Raw genomic sequence first — 13,704 nt, forward strand, 5'->3', positions numbered from 1 at the left:
CAGAATAGGCAGTAGGAATCAATTCAACCAGAAAATTTAGCTTTTGACACACAGCTCAATTATTCAAAGCAAACATATATTCATGTACCCCACAGTCTGAAAATCACAAAAAACAGTCAATTTTTTCAAATCTGAGCTTTCCCTGAGGAGATAGACCAAAGTGCATCTCAGAATGGGCAGTAGGCCTCAATTCAGCCAGAAAACTTAACTTTGATACACAGCTCAGATATGCAAAACAAACCTATATTCATGTACCCCACAGTCTGAGAAGCCCAAAAAACAGTCAATTTTTTCAAATCTGAGCTTTCCCTGAGGAGATAGAACAAAGTGCATCTCAGAATGGGCAGTAGGGCTCAATTCAGCCAGAAAACTTAACTTTTGACACACAGCTCAGATATGCAAAAGAAACACATGTTCATGTTACGCAAGGTATGAAAAGACCAAAAAACACACACTTCTCAACTCTGAACTTTACCTGAGGATCTGTATCTCAGAATGGGCAGTAGGACTCAATTCAGCCAGAAAACTTAACTTTTGACACACAGCTCAGATATGCAAAAGAAACACATGTTCATGTTACGCAATGTATGAAAAGACCAAAAACACACACTTCTCAAGTCTGAACTTTACCTGAGGATCTGTATCTCAGAATAGGCAGTAGGAATCAATTCAGCCAGAAAACTTAACTTTTGACACAGAGCTCAGATATGCAAAGCAAACATATATTTATGTACCCCACAGTCTGAGAAGCCCAAAAAAGTCAATTTTTTCAAATCTGAGCTTTCCCTGAGGAGATAGACCAAAGTGCATCTCAGAATGGCCAGTAGGCCTCAATTCAGCCAGAAAACTTAACTTTTGACCCAAGCTCAGATTTCCAAACAAACACATGTTCATGTTACGAAAAGTATGAAAACAGCAAAAACACACAATTCTCAAATCTCTACTGTACCTGAGGATCTGTATCTCAGAATAGGCAGTAGGAATCAATTCAACCAGAAAATTTAACTTTGATACACAGCTCAGATACGCAAAACAAACCTATATTCATGTACCCCACAGTCTGAGAAGCCCAAAAAACAGTCAATTTTTTCAAATCTGAGCTTTCCCTGAGGAGATAGACCAAAGTGCATCTCAAAATGGGCAGTAGGGGTCAATTCAGCTAGAAAACATTATTTTTGACACACAGCTCAGATATGCAAAACAAACCTATATTCATGTACCCCACAGTCTGAGAAGCCCAAAAAACAGTCAATTGTTTCAAATCTGAGCTTTCCCTGAGGAGATAGACCAAAGTGCATCTCAAAATGGGCAGTAGGGCTCAATTCAGCCAGAAAACTTAACTTTTGACACACAGCTCAGATATGCAAAAGAAACACATGTTCATGTTACGCAAGGTATGAAAAGACCAAAAACACACACTTCTCAAGTCTGAACTTTACCTGAGGATCTGTATCTCAGAATGGGCAGTAGGACTCAATTCAGCCAGAAAACTTAACTTTTGACACACAGCTCAGATATGCAAAAGAAACACATGTTCATGTTACGCAAAGTATGAAAACACCAAAAACACACAATTCTCAAATCTCTACTTTACCTGAGGATCTGTATCTCAGAATAGGCAGTAGGACTCAATTCAACCAGAAAATTTAACTTTGGACACACAGCTCAGATATGCTAAACAAACCTATATTCATGTACCCTACAGTCTGAGAAGCCCAAAAAACAGTCAATTGTTTCAAATCTGAGCTTTCCCTGAGGAGATAGACCAAAGTGCATCTCAAAATGGGAAGTAGGCCTCAATTCAGCCAGAAAACTTAACTTTTGACACACAGCTCAGATATGCAAAACAAAAGTATATTCATGCACCCAACAGTCTGAAAATCCCCAAAACACACAATTCTCAAATCTGAGCGTTCCCTGAGGAGATAGACCAAAGTGCATTTCAGAATAGGCAGTAGGACTCAATTCAGCCAGAAAACTTAACTTTTGACACAGAGCTCAGATATGCAAAACAAACATATATTCATGTACCCCACAGTCTGAGAAGCCCAAAAAAAGTCAATTTTTTCAAATCTGAGCTTTCCCTGAGGAGATAGAACAAACTGCCTCTCAGAATGGGCAGTAGGGCTCAATTCAGCCAGAAAACTTAACTTTTGACATACAGCTCAGATATGCAAAAGAAACACATGTTCATGTTACGCAAGGTATGAAAAGACCAAAAACACACACTTCTCAAGTCTGAACTTTACCTGAGGATCTGTATCTCAGAATAGGCAGTAGGAATCAATTCAACCAGAAAATTTAGCTTTTGACACACAGCTCAATTATTCAAAGCAAACATATATTCATGTACCCCACAGTCTGAAAATCACAAAAAACAGTCAATTTTTTCAAATCTGAGCTTTCCCTGAGGAGATAGACCAAAGTGCATCTCAGAATGGGCAGTAGGCCTCAATTCAGCCAGAAAACTTAACTTTGATACACAGCTCAGATATGCAAAACAAACCTATATTCATGTACCCCACAGTCTGAGAAGCCCAAAAAACAGTCAATTTTTTCAAATCTGAGCTTTCCCTGAGGAGATAGAACAAAGTGCATCTCAGAATGGGCAATAGGGCTCAATTCAGCCAGAAAACTTAACTTTTGACACACAGCTCAGATATGCAAAAGAAACACATGTTCATGTTACGCAATGTATGAAAAGACCAAAAACACACACTTCTCAAGTCTGAACTTTACCTGAGGATCTGTATCTCAGAATAGGCAGTAGGAATCAATTCAACCAGAAAATTTAGCTTTTGACACACAGCTCAATTATTCAAAGCAAACATATATTCATGTACCCCACAGTCTGAAAATCACAAAAAACAGTCAATTTTTTCAAATCTGAGCTTTCCCTGAGGAGATAGACCAAAGTGCATCTCAGAATGGGCAGTAGGCCTCAATTCAGCCAGAAAACTTAACTTTGATACACAGCTCAGATATGCAAAACAAACCTATATTCATGTACCCCACAGTCTGAGAAGCCCAAAAAACAGTCAATTTTTTCAAATCTGAGCTTTCCCTGAGGAGATAGAACAAAGTGCATCTCAGAATGGGCAATAGGGCTCAATTCAGCCAGAAAACTTAACTTTTGACACACAGCTCAGATATGCAAAAGAAACACATGTTCATGTTACGCAATGTATGAAAAGACCAAAAACACACACTTCTCAAGTCTGAACTTTACCTGAGGATCTGTATCTCAGAATAGGCAGTAGGAATCAATTCAGCCAGAAAACTTAACTTTTGACACAGAGCTCAGATATGCAAAGCAAACATATATTCATGTACCCCACAGTCTGAGAAGCCCAAAAAAGTCAATTTTTTCAAATCTGAGCTTTCCCTGAGGAGATAGACCAAAGTGCATCTCAAAATGGGAAGTAGGCCTCAATTCAGCCAGAAAACTTAACTTTTGACACACAGCTCAGATATGCAAAAGAAACACATGTTCATGTTACGCAAGGTATGAAAAGACCAAAAACACACACTTCTCAAGTCTGAACTTTACCTGAGGATCTGTATCTCAGAATGGGCAGTAGGACTCAATTCAGCCAGAAAACTTAACTTTTGACACACAGCTCAGATATGCAAAAGAAACACATGTTCATGTTACGCAAAGTATGAAAAGACCAAAAACACACAATTCTCAAATCTCTACTTTACCTGAGGATCTGTATCTCAGAATAGGCAGTAGGACTCAATTCAACCAGAAAATTTAACTTTGGACACACAGCTCAGATATGCTAAACAAACCTATATTCATGTACCCTACAGTCTGAGAAGCCCAAAAAACAGTCAATTGTTTCAAATCTGAGCTTTCCCTGAGGAGAAAGACCAAAGTGCATCTCAAAATGGGAAGTAGGCCTCAATTCAGCCAGAAAACTTAACTTTTGACACACAGCTCAGATATGCAAAACAAAAGTATATTCATGCACCCAACAGTCTGAAAATCCCCAAAACACACAATTCTCAAATCTGAGCGTTCCCTGAGGAGATAGACCAAAGTGCATTTCAGAATAGGCAGTAGGACTCAATTCAGCCAGAAAACTTAACTTTTGACACAGAGCTCAGATATGCAAAACAAACATATATTCATGTACCCCACAGTCTGAGAAGCCCAAAAAACAGTCAATTTTTTCAAATCTGAGCTTTCCCTGAGGAGATAGAACAAACTGCATCTCAGAATGGGCAGTAGGGCTCAATTCAGCCAGAAAACTTAACTTTTGACATACAGCTCAGATATGCAAAAGAAACACATGTTCATGTTACGCAAGGTATGAAAAGACCAAAAACACACACTTCTCAAGTCTGAACTTTACCTGAGGATCTGTATCTCAGAATAGGCAGTAGGAATCAATTCAACCAGAAAATTTAGCTTTTGACACACAGCTCAATTATTCAAAGCAAACATATATTCATGTACCCCACAGTCTGAAAATCACAAAAAACAGTCAATTTTTTCAAATCTGAGCTTTCCCTGAGGAGATAGACCAAAGTGCATCTCAGAATGGGCAGTAGGCCTCAATTCAGCCAGAAAACTTAACTTTGATACACAGCTCAGATATGCAAAACAAACCTATATTCATGTACCCCACAGTCTGAGAAGCCCAAAAAACAGTCAATTTTTTCAAATCTGAGCTTTCCCTGAGGAGATAGAACAAAGTGCATCTCAGAATGGGCAGTAGGGCTCAATTCAGCCAGAAAACTTAACTTTTGACACACAGCTCAGATATGCAAAAGAAACACATGTTCATGTTACGCAAGGTATGAAAAGACCAAAAAACACACACTTCTCAACTCTGAACTTTACCTGAGGATCTGTATCTCAGAATGGGCAGTAGGACTCAATTCAGCCAGAAAACTTAACTTTTGACACACAGCTCAGATATGCAAAAGAAACACATGTTCATGTTACGCAATGTATGAAAAGACCAAAAACACACACTTCTCAAGTCTGAACTTTACCTGAGGATCTGTATCTCAGAATAGGCAGTAGGAATCAATTCAGCCAGAAAACTTAACTTTGATACACAGCTCAGATATGCAAAACAAACCTATATTCATGTACCCCACAGTCTGAGAAGCCCAAAAAACTGCCATTTTTTTCAAATCTGAGCTTTCCCTGAGGAGATAGACCAAAGTGCATCTCAGAATGGCCAGTAGGCCTCAATTCAGCCAGAAAACTTAACTTTTGACCCAAGCTCAGATTTCCAAACAAACACATGATCATGTTACGAAAAGTATGAAAACAGCAAAAACACACAATTCTCAAATCTCTACTGTACCTGAGGATTTGTATCTCAGAATAGGCAGTAGGAATCAATTCAACCAGAGAATTTAACTTTGATACACAGCTCAGATACGCAAAACAAACCTATATTCATGTACCCCACAGTCTGAGAAGCCCAAAAAACAGTCAATTTTTTCAAATCTGAGCTTTCCCTGAGGAGATAGACCAAAGTGCATCTCAAAATGGGCAGTAGGGGTCAATTCAGCTAGAAAACATTATTTTTGACACACAGCTCAGATATGCAAAACAAACCTATATTCATGTACCCCACAGTCTGAGAAGCCCAAAAAACAGTCAATTGTTTCAAATCTGAGCTTTCCCTGAGGAGATAGACCAAAGTGCATCTCAAAATGGGCAGTAGGGCTCAATTCAGCCAGAAAACTTAACTTTTGACACACAGCTCAGATATGCAAAAGAAATTTATATTCATGTACCCCACAGTCTGAAAACACCAAAAACACACAATTCTCAAATCTGAGCGTTCCCTGAGGAGATAGACCAAAGTTCATTTCAGAATAGGCAGTAGGACTCAATTCAGCCAGAAAACTTAACTTTTGACACAGAGCTCAGATATGGAAAACAAACATATATTCATGTACCGCACAGTCTGAAAAGCCCAAAAAACAGTCAATTTTTTCAAATCTGAGCTTTCCCTGAGGAGATAGAACAAAGTGCATCTCAGAATGGGCAGTAGGGCTCAATTCAGCCAGACAACTTAACTTTTGACACACAGCTCAGATATGCAAAAGAAACACATGTTCATGTTACGCAAGGTATGGAAAGACCAAAAACACACACTTCTCAAGTCTGAACTTTACCTGAGGATCTGTATCTCAGAATGGGCAGTAGGACTCAATTCAGCCAGAAAACTTAACTTTTGACACACAGCTCACATATGCAAAAGAAACACATGTTCATGTTACGCAAAGTATGAAAACACCAAAAACACACAGTTCTCAAATCTCTACTTTACCTGAGGATCTGTATCTCAGAATAGGCAGTAGGACTCAATTCAACCAGAAAATTTAACTTTGGACACACAGCTCAGATATGCTAAACAAACCTATATTCATGTACCCTACAGTCTGAGAAGCCCAAAAAACAGTCAATTGTTTCAAATCTGAGCTTTCCCTGAGGAGATAGACCAAAGTGCATCTCAAAATGGGAAGTAGGCCTCAATTCAGCCAGAAAACTTAACTTTTGACACACAGCTCAGATATGCAAAACAAAAGTATATTCATGCACCCAACAGTCTGAAAATCCCCAAAACACACAATTCTCAAATCTGAGCGTTCCCTGAGGAGATAGACCAAAGTGCATTTCAGAATAGGCAGTAGGACTCAATTCAGCCAGAAAACTTAACTTTTGACACAGAGCTCAGATATGCAAAACAAACATATATTCATGTACCCCACAGTCTGAGAAGCCCAAAAAACAGTCAATTTTTTCAAATCTGAGCTTTCCCTGAGGAGATAGACCAAAGTGCATCGCAGAATGGGCAGTCGGGCTCAATTCAGCCAGAAAACTTAACTTTTGACACACAGCTCAGATATGCAAAAGAAACACATGTTCATGTTACGCAAGGTATGAAAAGACCAAAAACACACTCTTCTCAAGTCTGAACTTTACCTGAGGATCTGTATCTCAGAATAGGCAGTAGGAATCAATTCAACCAGAAAATTTAACTTTTGACACACAGCTCAATTATTCAAAGCAAACATATATTCATGTACCCCACAGTCTGAAAATCACAAAAAACAGTCAATTTTTTCAAATCTGAGCTTTCCCTGAGGAGATAGACCAAAGTGCATCTCAGAATGGGCAGTAGGCCTCAATTCAGCCAGAAAACTTAACTTTGATACACAGCTCAGATATGCAAAACAAACCTATATTCATGTACCCCACAGTCTGAGAAGCCCAAAAAACAGTCAATTTTTTCAAATCTGAGCTTTCCCTGAGGAGATAGAACAAAGTGCATCTCAGAATGGGCAGTAGGACTCAATTCAGCCAGAAAACTTAACTTTTGACACACAGCTCAGATATGCAAAAGAAACACATGTTCATGTTACGCAATGTATGAAAAGACCAAAAACACACAATTCTCAAGTCTGAACTTTACCTGAGGATCTGTATCTCAGAATAGGCAGTAGGAATCAATTCAGCCAGAAAACTTAACTTTTGACACAGAGCTCAGATATGCAAAACAAACATATATTCATGTACCCCACAGTCTGAGAAGCCCAAAAAAGTCAATTTTTTCAAATCTGAGCTTTCCCTGAGGAGATAGACCAAAGTGCATCTCAGAATGGCCAGTAGGACTCAATTCAGCCAGAAAACTTAACTTTTGACACACAGCTCACATATGCAAAAGAAACACATGTTCATGTTACGCAAAGTATGAAAACACCAAAAACACACAGTTCTCAAATCTCTACTTTACCTGAGGATCTGTATCTCAGAATAGGCAGTAGGACTCAATTCAACCAGAAAATTTAACTTTGGACACACAGCTCAGATATGCTAAACAAACCTATATTCATGTACCCTACAGTCTGAGAAGCCCAAAAAACAGTCAATTGTTTCAAATCTGAGCTTTCCCTGAGGAGATAGACCAAAGTGCATCTCAAAATGGGAAGTAGGCCTCAATTCAGCCAGAAAACTTAACTTTTGACACACAGCTCAGATATGCAAAACAAAAGTATATTCATGCACCCAACAGTCTGAAAATCCCCAAAACACACAATTCTCAAATCTGAGCGTTCCCTGAGGAGATAGACCAAAGTGCATTTCAGAATAGGCAGTAGGACTCAATTCAGCCAGAAAACTTAACTTTTGACACAGAGCTCAGATATGCAAAACAAACATATATTCATGTACCCCACAGTCTGAGAAGCCCAAAAAACAGTCAATTTTTTCAAATCTGAGCTTTCCCTGAGGAGATAGACCAAAGTGCATCGCAGAATGGGCAGTAGGGCTCAATTCAGCCAGAAAACTTAACTTTTGACACACAGCTCAGATATGCAAAAGAAACACATGTTCATGTTACGCAAGGTATGAAAAGACCAAAAACACACTCTTCTCAAGTCTGAACTTTACCTGAGGATCTGTATCTCAGAATAGGCAGTAGGAATCAATTCAACCAGAAAATTTAACTTTTGACACACAGCTCAATTATTCAAAGCAAACATATATTCATGTACCCCACAGTCTGAAAATCACAAAAAACAGTCAATTTTTTCAAATCTGAGCTTTCCCTGAGGAGATAGACCAAAGTGCATCTCAGAATGGGCAGTAGGCCTCAATTCAGCCAGAAAACTTAACTTTGATACACAGCTCAGATATGCAAAACAAACCTATATTCATGTACCCCACAGTCTGAGAAGCCCAAAAAACAGTCAATTTTTTCAAATCTGAGCTTTCCCTGAGGAGATAGAACAAAGTGCATCTCAGAATGGGCAGTAGGACTCAATTCAGCCAGAAAACTTAACTTTTGACACACAGCTCAGATATGCAAAAGAAACACATGTTCATGTTACGCAATGTATGAAAAGACCAAAAACACACAATTCTCAAGTCTGAACTTTACCTGAGGATCTGTATCTCAGAATAGGCAGTAGGAATCAATTCAGCCAGAAAACTTAACTTTTGACACAGAGCTCAGATATGCAAAACAAACATATATTCATGTACCCCACAGTCTGAGAAGCCCAAAAAACAGTCAATTGTTTCAAATCTGAGCTTTCCCTGAGGAGATAGACCAAAGTGCATCTCAAAATGGGAAGTAGGCCTCAATTCAGCCAGAAAACTTAACTTTTGACACACAGCTCAGATATGCAAAACAAAAGTATATTCATGCACCCAACAGTCTGAAAATCCCCAAAACACACAATTCTCAAATCTGAGCGTTCCCTGAGGAGATAGACCAAAGTGCATTTCAGAATAGGCAGTAGGACTCAATTCAGCCAGAAAACTTAACTTTTGACACAGAGCTCAGATATGCAAAACAAACATATATTCATGTACCCCACAGTCTGAGAAGCCCAAAAAACAGTCAATTTTTTCAAATCTGAGCTTTCCCTGAGGAGATAGACCAAAGTGCATCGCAGAATGGGCAGTAGGGCTCAATTCAGCCAGAAAACTTAACTTTTGACACACAGCTCAGATATGCAAAAGAAACACATGTTCATGTTACGCAAGGTATGAAAAGACCAAAAACACACTCTTCTCAAGTCTGAACTTTACCTGAGGATCTGTATCTCAGAATAGGCAGTAGGAATCAATTCAACCAGAAAATTTAACTTTTGACACACAGCTCAATTATTCAAAGCAAACATATATTCATGTACCCCACAGTCTGAAAATCACAAAAAACAGTCAATTTTTTCAAATCTGAGCTTTCCCTGAGGAGATAGACCAAAGTGCATCTCAGAATGGGCAGTAGGCCTCAATTCAGCCAGAAAACTTAACTTTGATACACAGCTCAGATATGCAAAACAAACCTATATTCATGTACCCCACAGTCTGAGAAGCCCAAAAAACAGTCAATTTTTTCAAATCTGAGCTTTCCCTGAGGAGATAGAACAAAGTGCATCTCAGAATGGGCAGTAGGACTCAATTCAGCCAGAAAACTTAACTTTTGACACACAGCTCAGATATGCAAAAGAAACACATGTTCATGTTACGCAATGTATGAAAAGACCAAAAACACACAATTCTCAAGTCTGAACTTTACCTGAGGATCTGTATCTCAGAATAGGCAGTAGGAATCAATTCAGCCAGAAAACTTAACTTTTGACACAGAGCTCAGATATGCAAAACAAACATATATTCATGTACCCCACAGTCTGAGAAGCCCAAAAAAGTCAATTTTTTCAAATCTGAGCTTTCCCTGAGGAGATAGACCAAAGTGCATCTCAGAATGGGCAGTAGGACTCAATTCAGCCAGAAAACTTAACTTTGATACACAGCTCAGATATGCAAAACAAACCTATATTCATGTACCCCACAGTCTGAGAAGCCCAAAAAACAGTCATTTTTTTCAAATCTGAGCTTTCCCTGAGGAGATAGAACAAAGTGCATCTCAGAATGGGCAGTAGGGCTCAATTCAGCCAGAAAACTTAACTTTTGACACACAGCTCAGATATGCAAAAGAAACACATGTTCATGTTACGCAAGGTATGAAAAGACCAAAAACACACACTTCTCAAGTCTGAACTTTACCTGAGGATCTGTATCTCAGAATAGGCAGTAGGAATCAATTCAACCAGAAAATTTAACTTTTGACACACAGCTCAATTATTCAAAGCAAACATATATTCATGCACCCCACAGTCTGAAAATCCCAAAACAGTCAATTTTTTCAAATCTGAGCTTTCCCTGAGGAGATAGACCAAAGTGCATCTCAGAATGGGCAGTAGGCCTCAATTCAGCCAGAAAACTTAACTTTGATACACAGCTCAGATATGCAAAACAAACCTATATTCATGTACCCCACAGTCTGAGAAGCCCAAAAAACAGTCAATTGTTTCAAATCTGAGCTTTCCCTGAGGAGATAGACCAAAGTGCATCTCAAAATGGGCAGTAGGGCTCAATTCAGCCAGAAAACTTAACTTTTGACACACAGCTCAGATATGCAAAAGAAATTTATATTCATGTACCCCACAGTCTGAAAACACCAAAAACACACAATTCTCAAATCTGAGCGTTCCCTGAGGAGATAGACCAAAGTTCATTTCAGAATAGGCAGTAGGACTCAATTCAGCCAGAAAACTTAACTTTTGACACAGAGCTCAGATATGGAAAACAAACATATATTCATGTACCGCACAGTCTGAAAAGCCCAAAAAACAGTCAATTTTTTCAAATCTGAGCTTTCCCTGAGGAGATAGAACAAAGTGCATCTCAGAATGGGCAGTAGGGCTCAATTCAGCCAGACAACTTAACTTTTGACACACAGCTCAGATATGCAAAAGAAACACATGTTCATGTTACGCAAGGTATGGAAAGACCAAAAACACACACTTCTCAAGTCTGAACTTTACCTGAGGATCTGTATCTCAGAATGGGCAGTAGGACTCAATTCAGCCAGAAAACTTAACTTTTGACACACAGCTCACATATGCAAAAGAAACACATGTTCATGTTACGCAAAGTATGAAAACACCAAAAACACACAGTTCTCAAATCTCTACTTTACCTGAGGATCTGTATCTCAGAATAGGCAGTAGGACTCAATTCAACCAGAAAATTTAACTTTGGACACACAGCTCAGATATGCTAAACAAACCTATATTCATGTACCCTACAGTCTGAGAAGCCCAAAAAACAGTCAATTGTTTCAAATCTGAGCTTTCCCTGAGGAGATAGACCAAAGTGCATCTCAAAATGGGAAGTAGGCCTCAATTCAGCCAGAAAACTTAACTTTTGACACACAGCTCAGATATGCAAAACAAAAGTATATTCATGCACCCAACAGTCTGAAAATCCCCAAAACACACAATTCTCAAATCTGAGCGTTCCCTGAGGAGATAGACCAAAGTGCATTTCAGAATAGGCAGTAGGACTCAATTCAGCCAGAAAACTTAACTTTTGACACAGAGCTCAGATATGCAAAACAAACATATATTCATGTACCCCACAGTCTGAGAAGCCCAAAAAACAGTCAATTTTTTCAAATCTGAGCTTTCCCTGAGGAGATAGACCAAAGTGCATCGCAGAATGGGCAGTAGGGCTCAATTCAGCCAGAAAACTTAACTTTTGACACACAGCTCAGATATGCAAAAGAAACACATGTTCATGTTACGCAAGGTATGAAAAGACCAAAAACACACTCTTCTCAAGTCTGAACTTTACCTGAGGATCTGTATCTCAGAATAGGCAGTAGGAATCAATTCAACCAGAAAATTTAACTTTTGACACACAGCTCAATTATTCAAAGCAAACATATATTCATGTACCCCACAGTCTGAAAATCACAAAAAACAGTCAATTTTTTCAAATCTGAGCTTTCCCTGAGGAGATAGACCAAAGTGCATCTCAGAATGGGCAGTAGGCCTCAATTCAGCCAGAAAACTTAACTTTTGACACACAGCTCAGATATGCAAAAGAAACACATGTTCATGTTACGCAATGTATGAAAAGACCAAAAACACACAATTCTCAAGTCTGAACTTTACCTGAGGATCTGTATCTCAGAATAGGCAGTAGGAATCAATTCAGCCAGAAAACTTAACTTTTGACACAGAGCTCAGATATGCAAAACAAACATATATTCATGTACCCCACAGTCTGAGAAGCCCAAAAAAGTCAATTTTTTCAAATCTGAGCTTTCCCTGAGGAGATAGACCAAAGTGCATCTCAGAATGGCCAGTAGGACTCAATTCAGCCAGAAAACTTAACTTTGATACACAGCTCAGATATGCAAAACAAACCTATATTCATGTACCCCACAGTCTGAGAAGCCCAAAAAACAGTCATTTTTTTCAAATCTGAGCTTTCCCTGAGGAGATAGAACAAAGTGCATCTCAGAATGGGCAGTAGGGCTCAATTCAGCCAGAAAACTTAACTTTTGACACACAGCTCAGATATGCAAAAGAAACACATGTTCATGTTACGCAAGGTATGAAAAGACCAAAAACACACACTTCTCAAGTCTGAACTTTACCTGAGGATCTGTATCTCAGAATAGGCAGTAGGAATCAATTCAACCAGAAAATTTAACTTTTGACACACAGCTCAATTATTCAAAGCAAACATATATTCATGCACCCCACAGTCTGAAAATCACAAAAAACAGTCAATTTTTTCAAATCTGAGCTTTCCCTGAGGAGATAGACCAAAGTGCATCTCAGAATGGGCAGTAGGCCTCAATTCAGCCAGAAAACTTAACTTTGATACACAGCTCAGATATGCAAAACAAACCTATATTCATGTACCCCACAGTCTGAGAAGCCCAAAAAACAGTCAATTTTTTCAAATCTGAGCTTTCCCTGAGGAGATAGAACAAAGTGCATCTCAGAATGGGCAGTAGGACTCAATTCAGCCAGAAAACTTAACTTTTGACACACAGCTCAGATATGCAAAAGAAACACATGTTCATGTTACGCAATGTATGAAAAGACCAAAAACACACAATTCTCAAGTCTGAACTTTACCTGAGGATCTGTATCTCAGAATAGGCAGTAGGAATCAATTCACCCAGAAAACTTAACTTTTGACACAGAGCTCAGATATGCAAAACAAACATATATTCATGTACCCCACAGTCTGAGAAGCCCAAAAAAGTCAATTTTTTCAAATCTGAGCTTTCCCTGAGGAGATAGAACAAACTGCATCTCAGAATGGGCAGTAGGGCTCAATTCAGCCAGAAAACT

The sequence above is a fragment of the Pantherophis guttatus genome, chromosome 18 (genome assembly GCF_059756535.1).
Source record: "Pantherophis guttatus breed Tessera chromosome 18, ASM5975653v1, whole genome shotgun sequence".
NCBI classification, from domain to species: Eukaryota; Metazoa; Chordata; class Lepidosauria; order Squamata; family Colubridae; genus Pantherophis; species Pantherophis guttatus.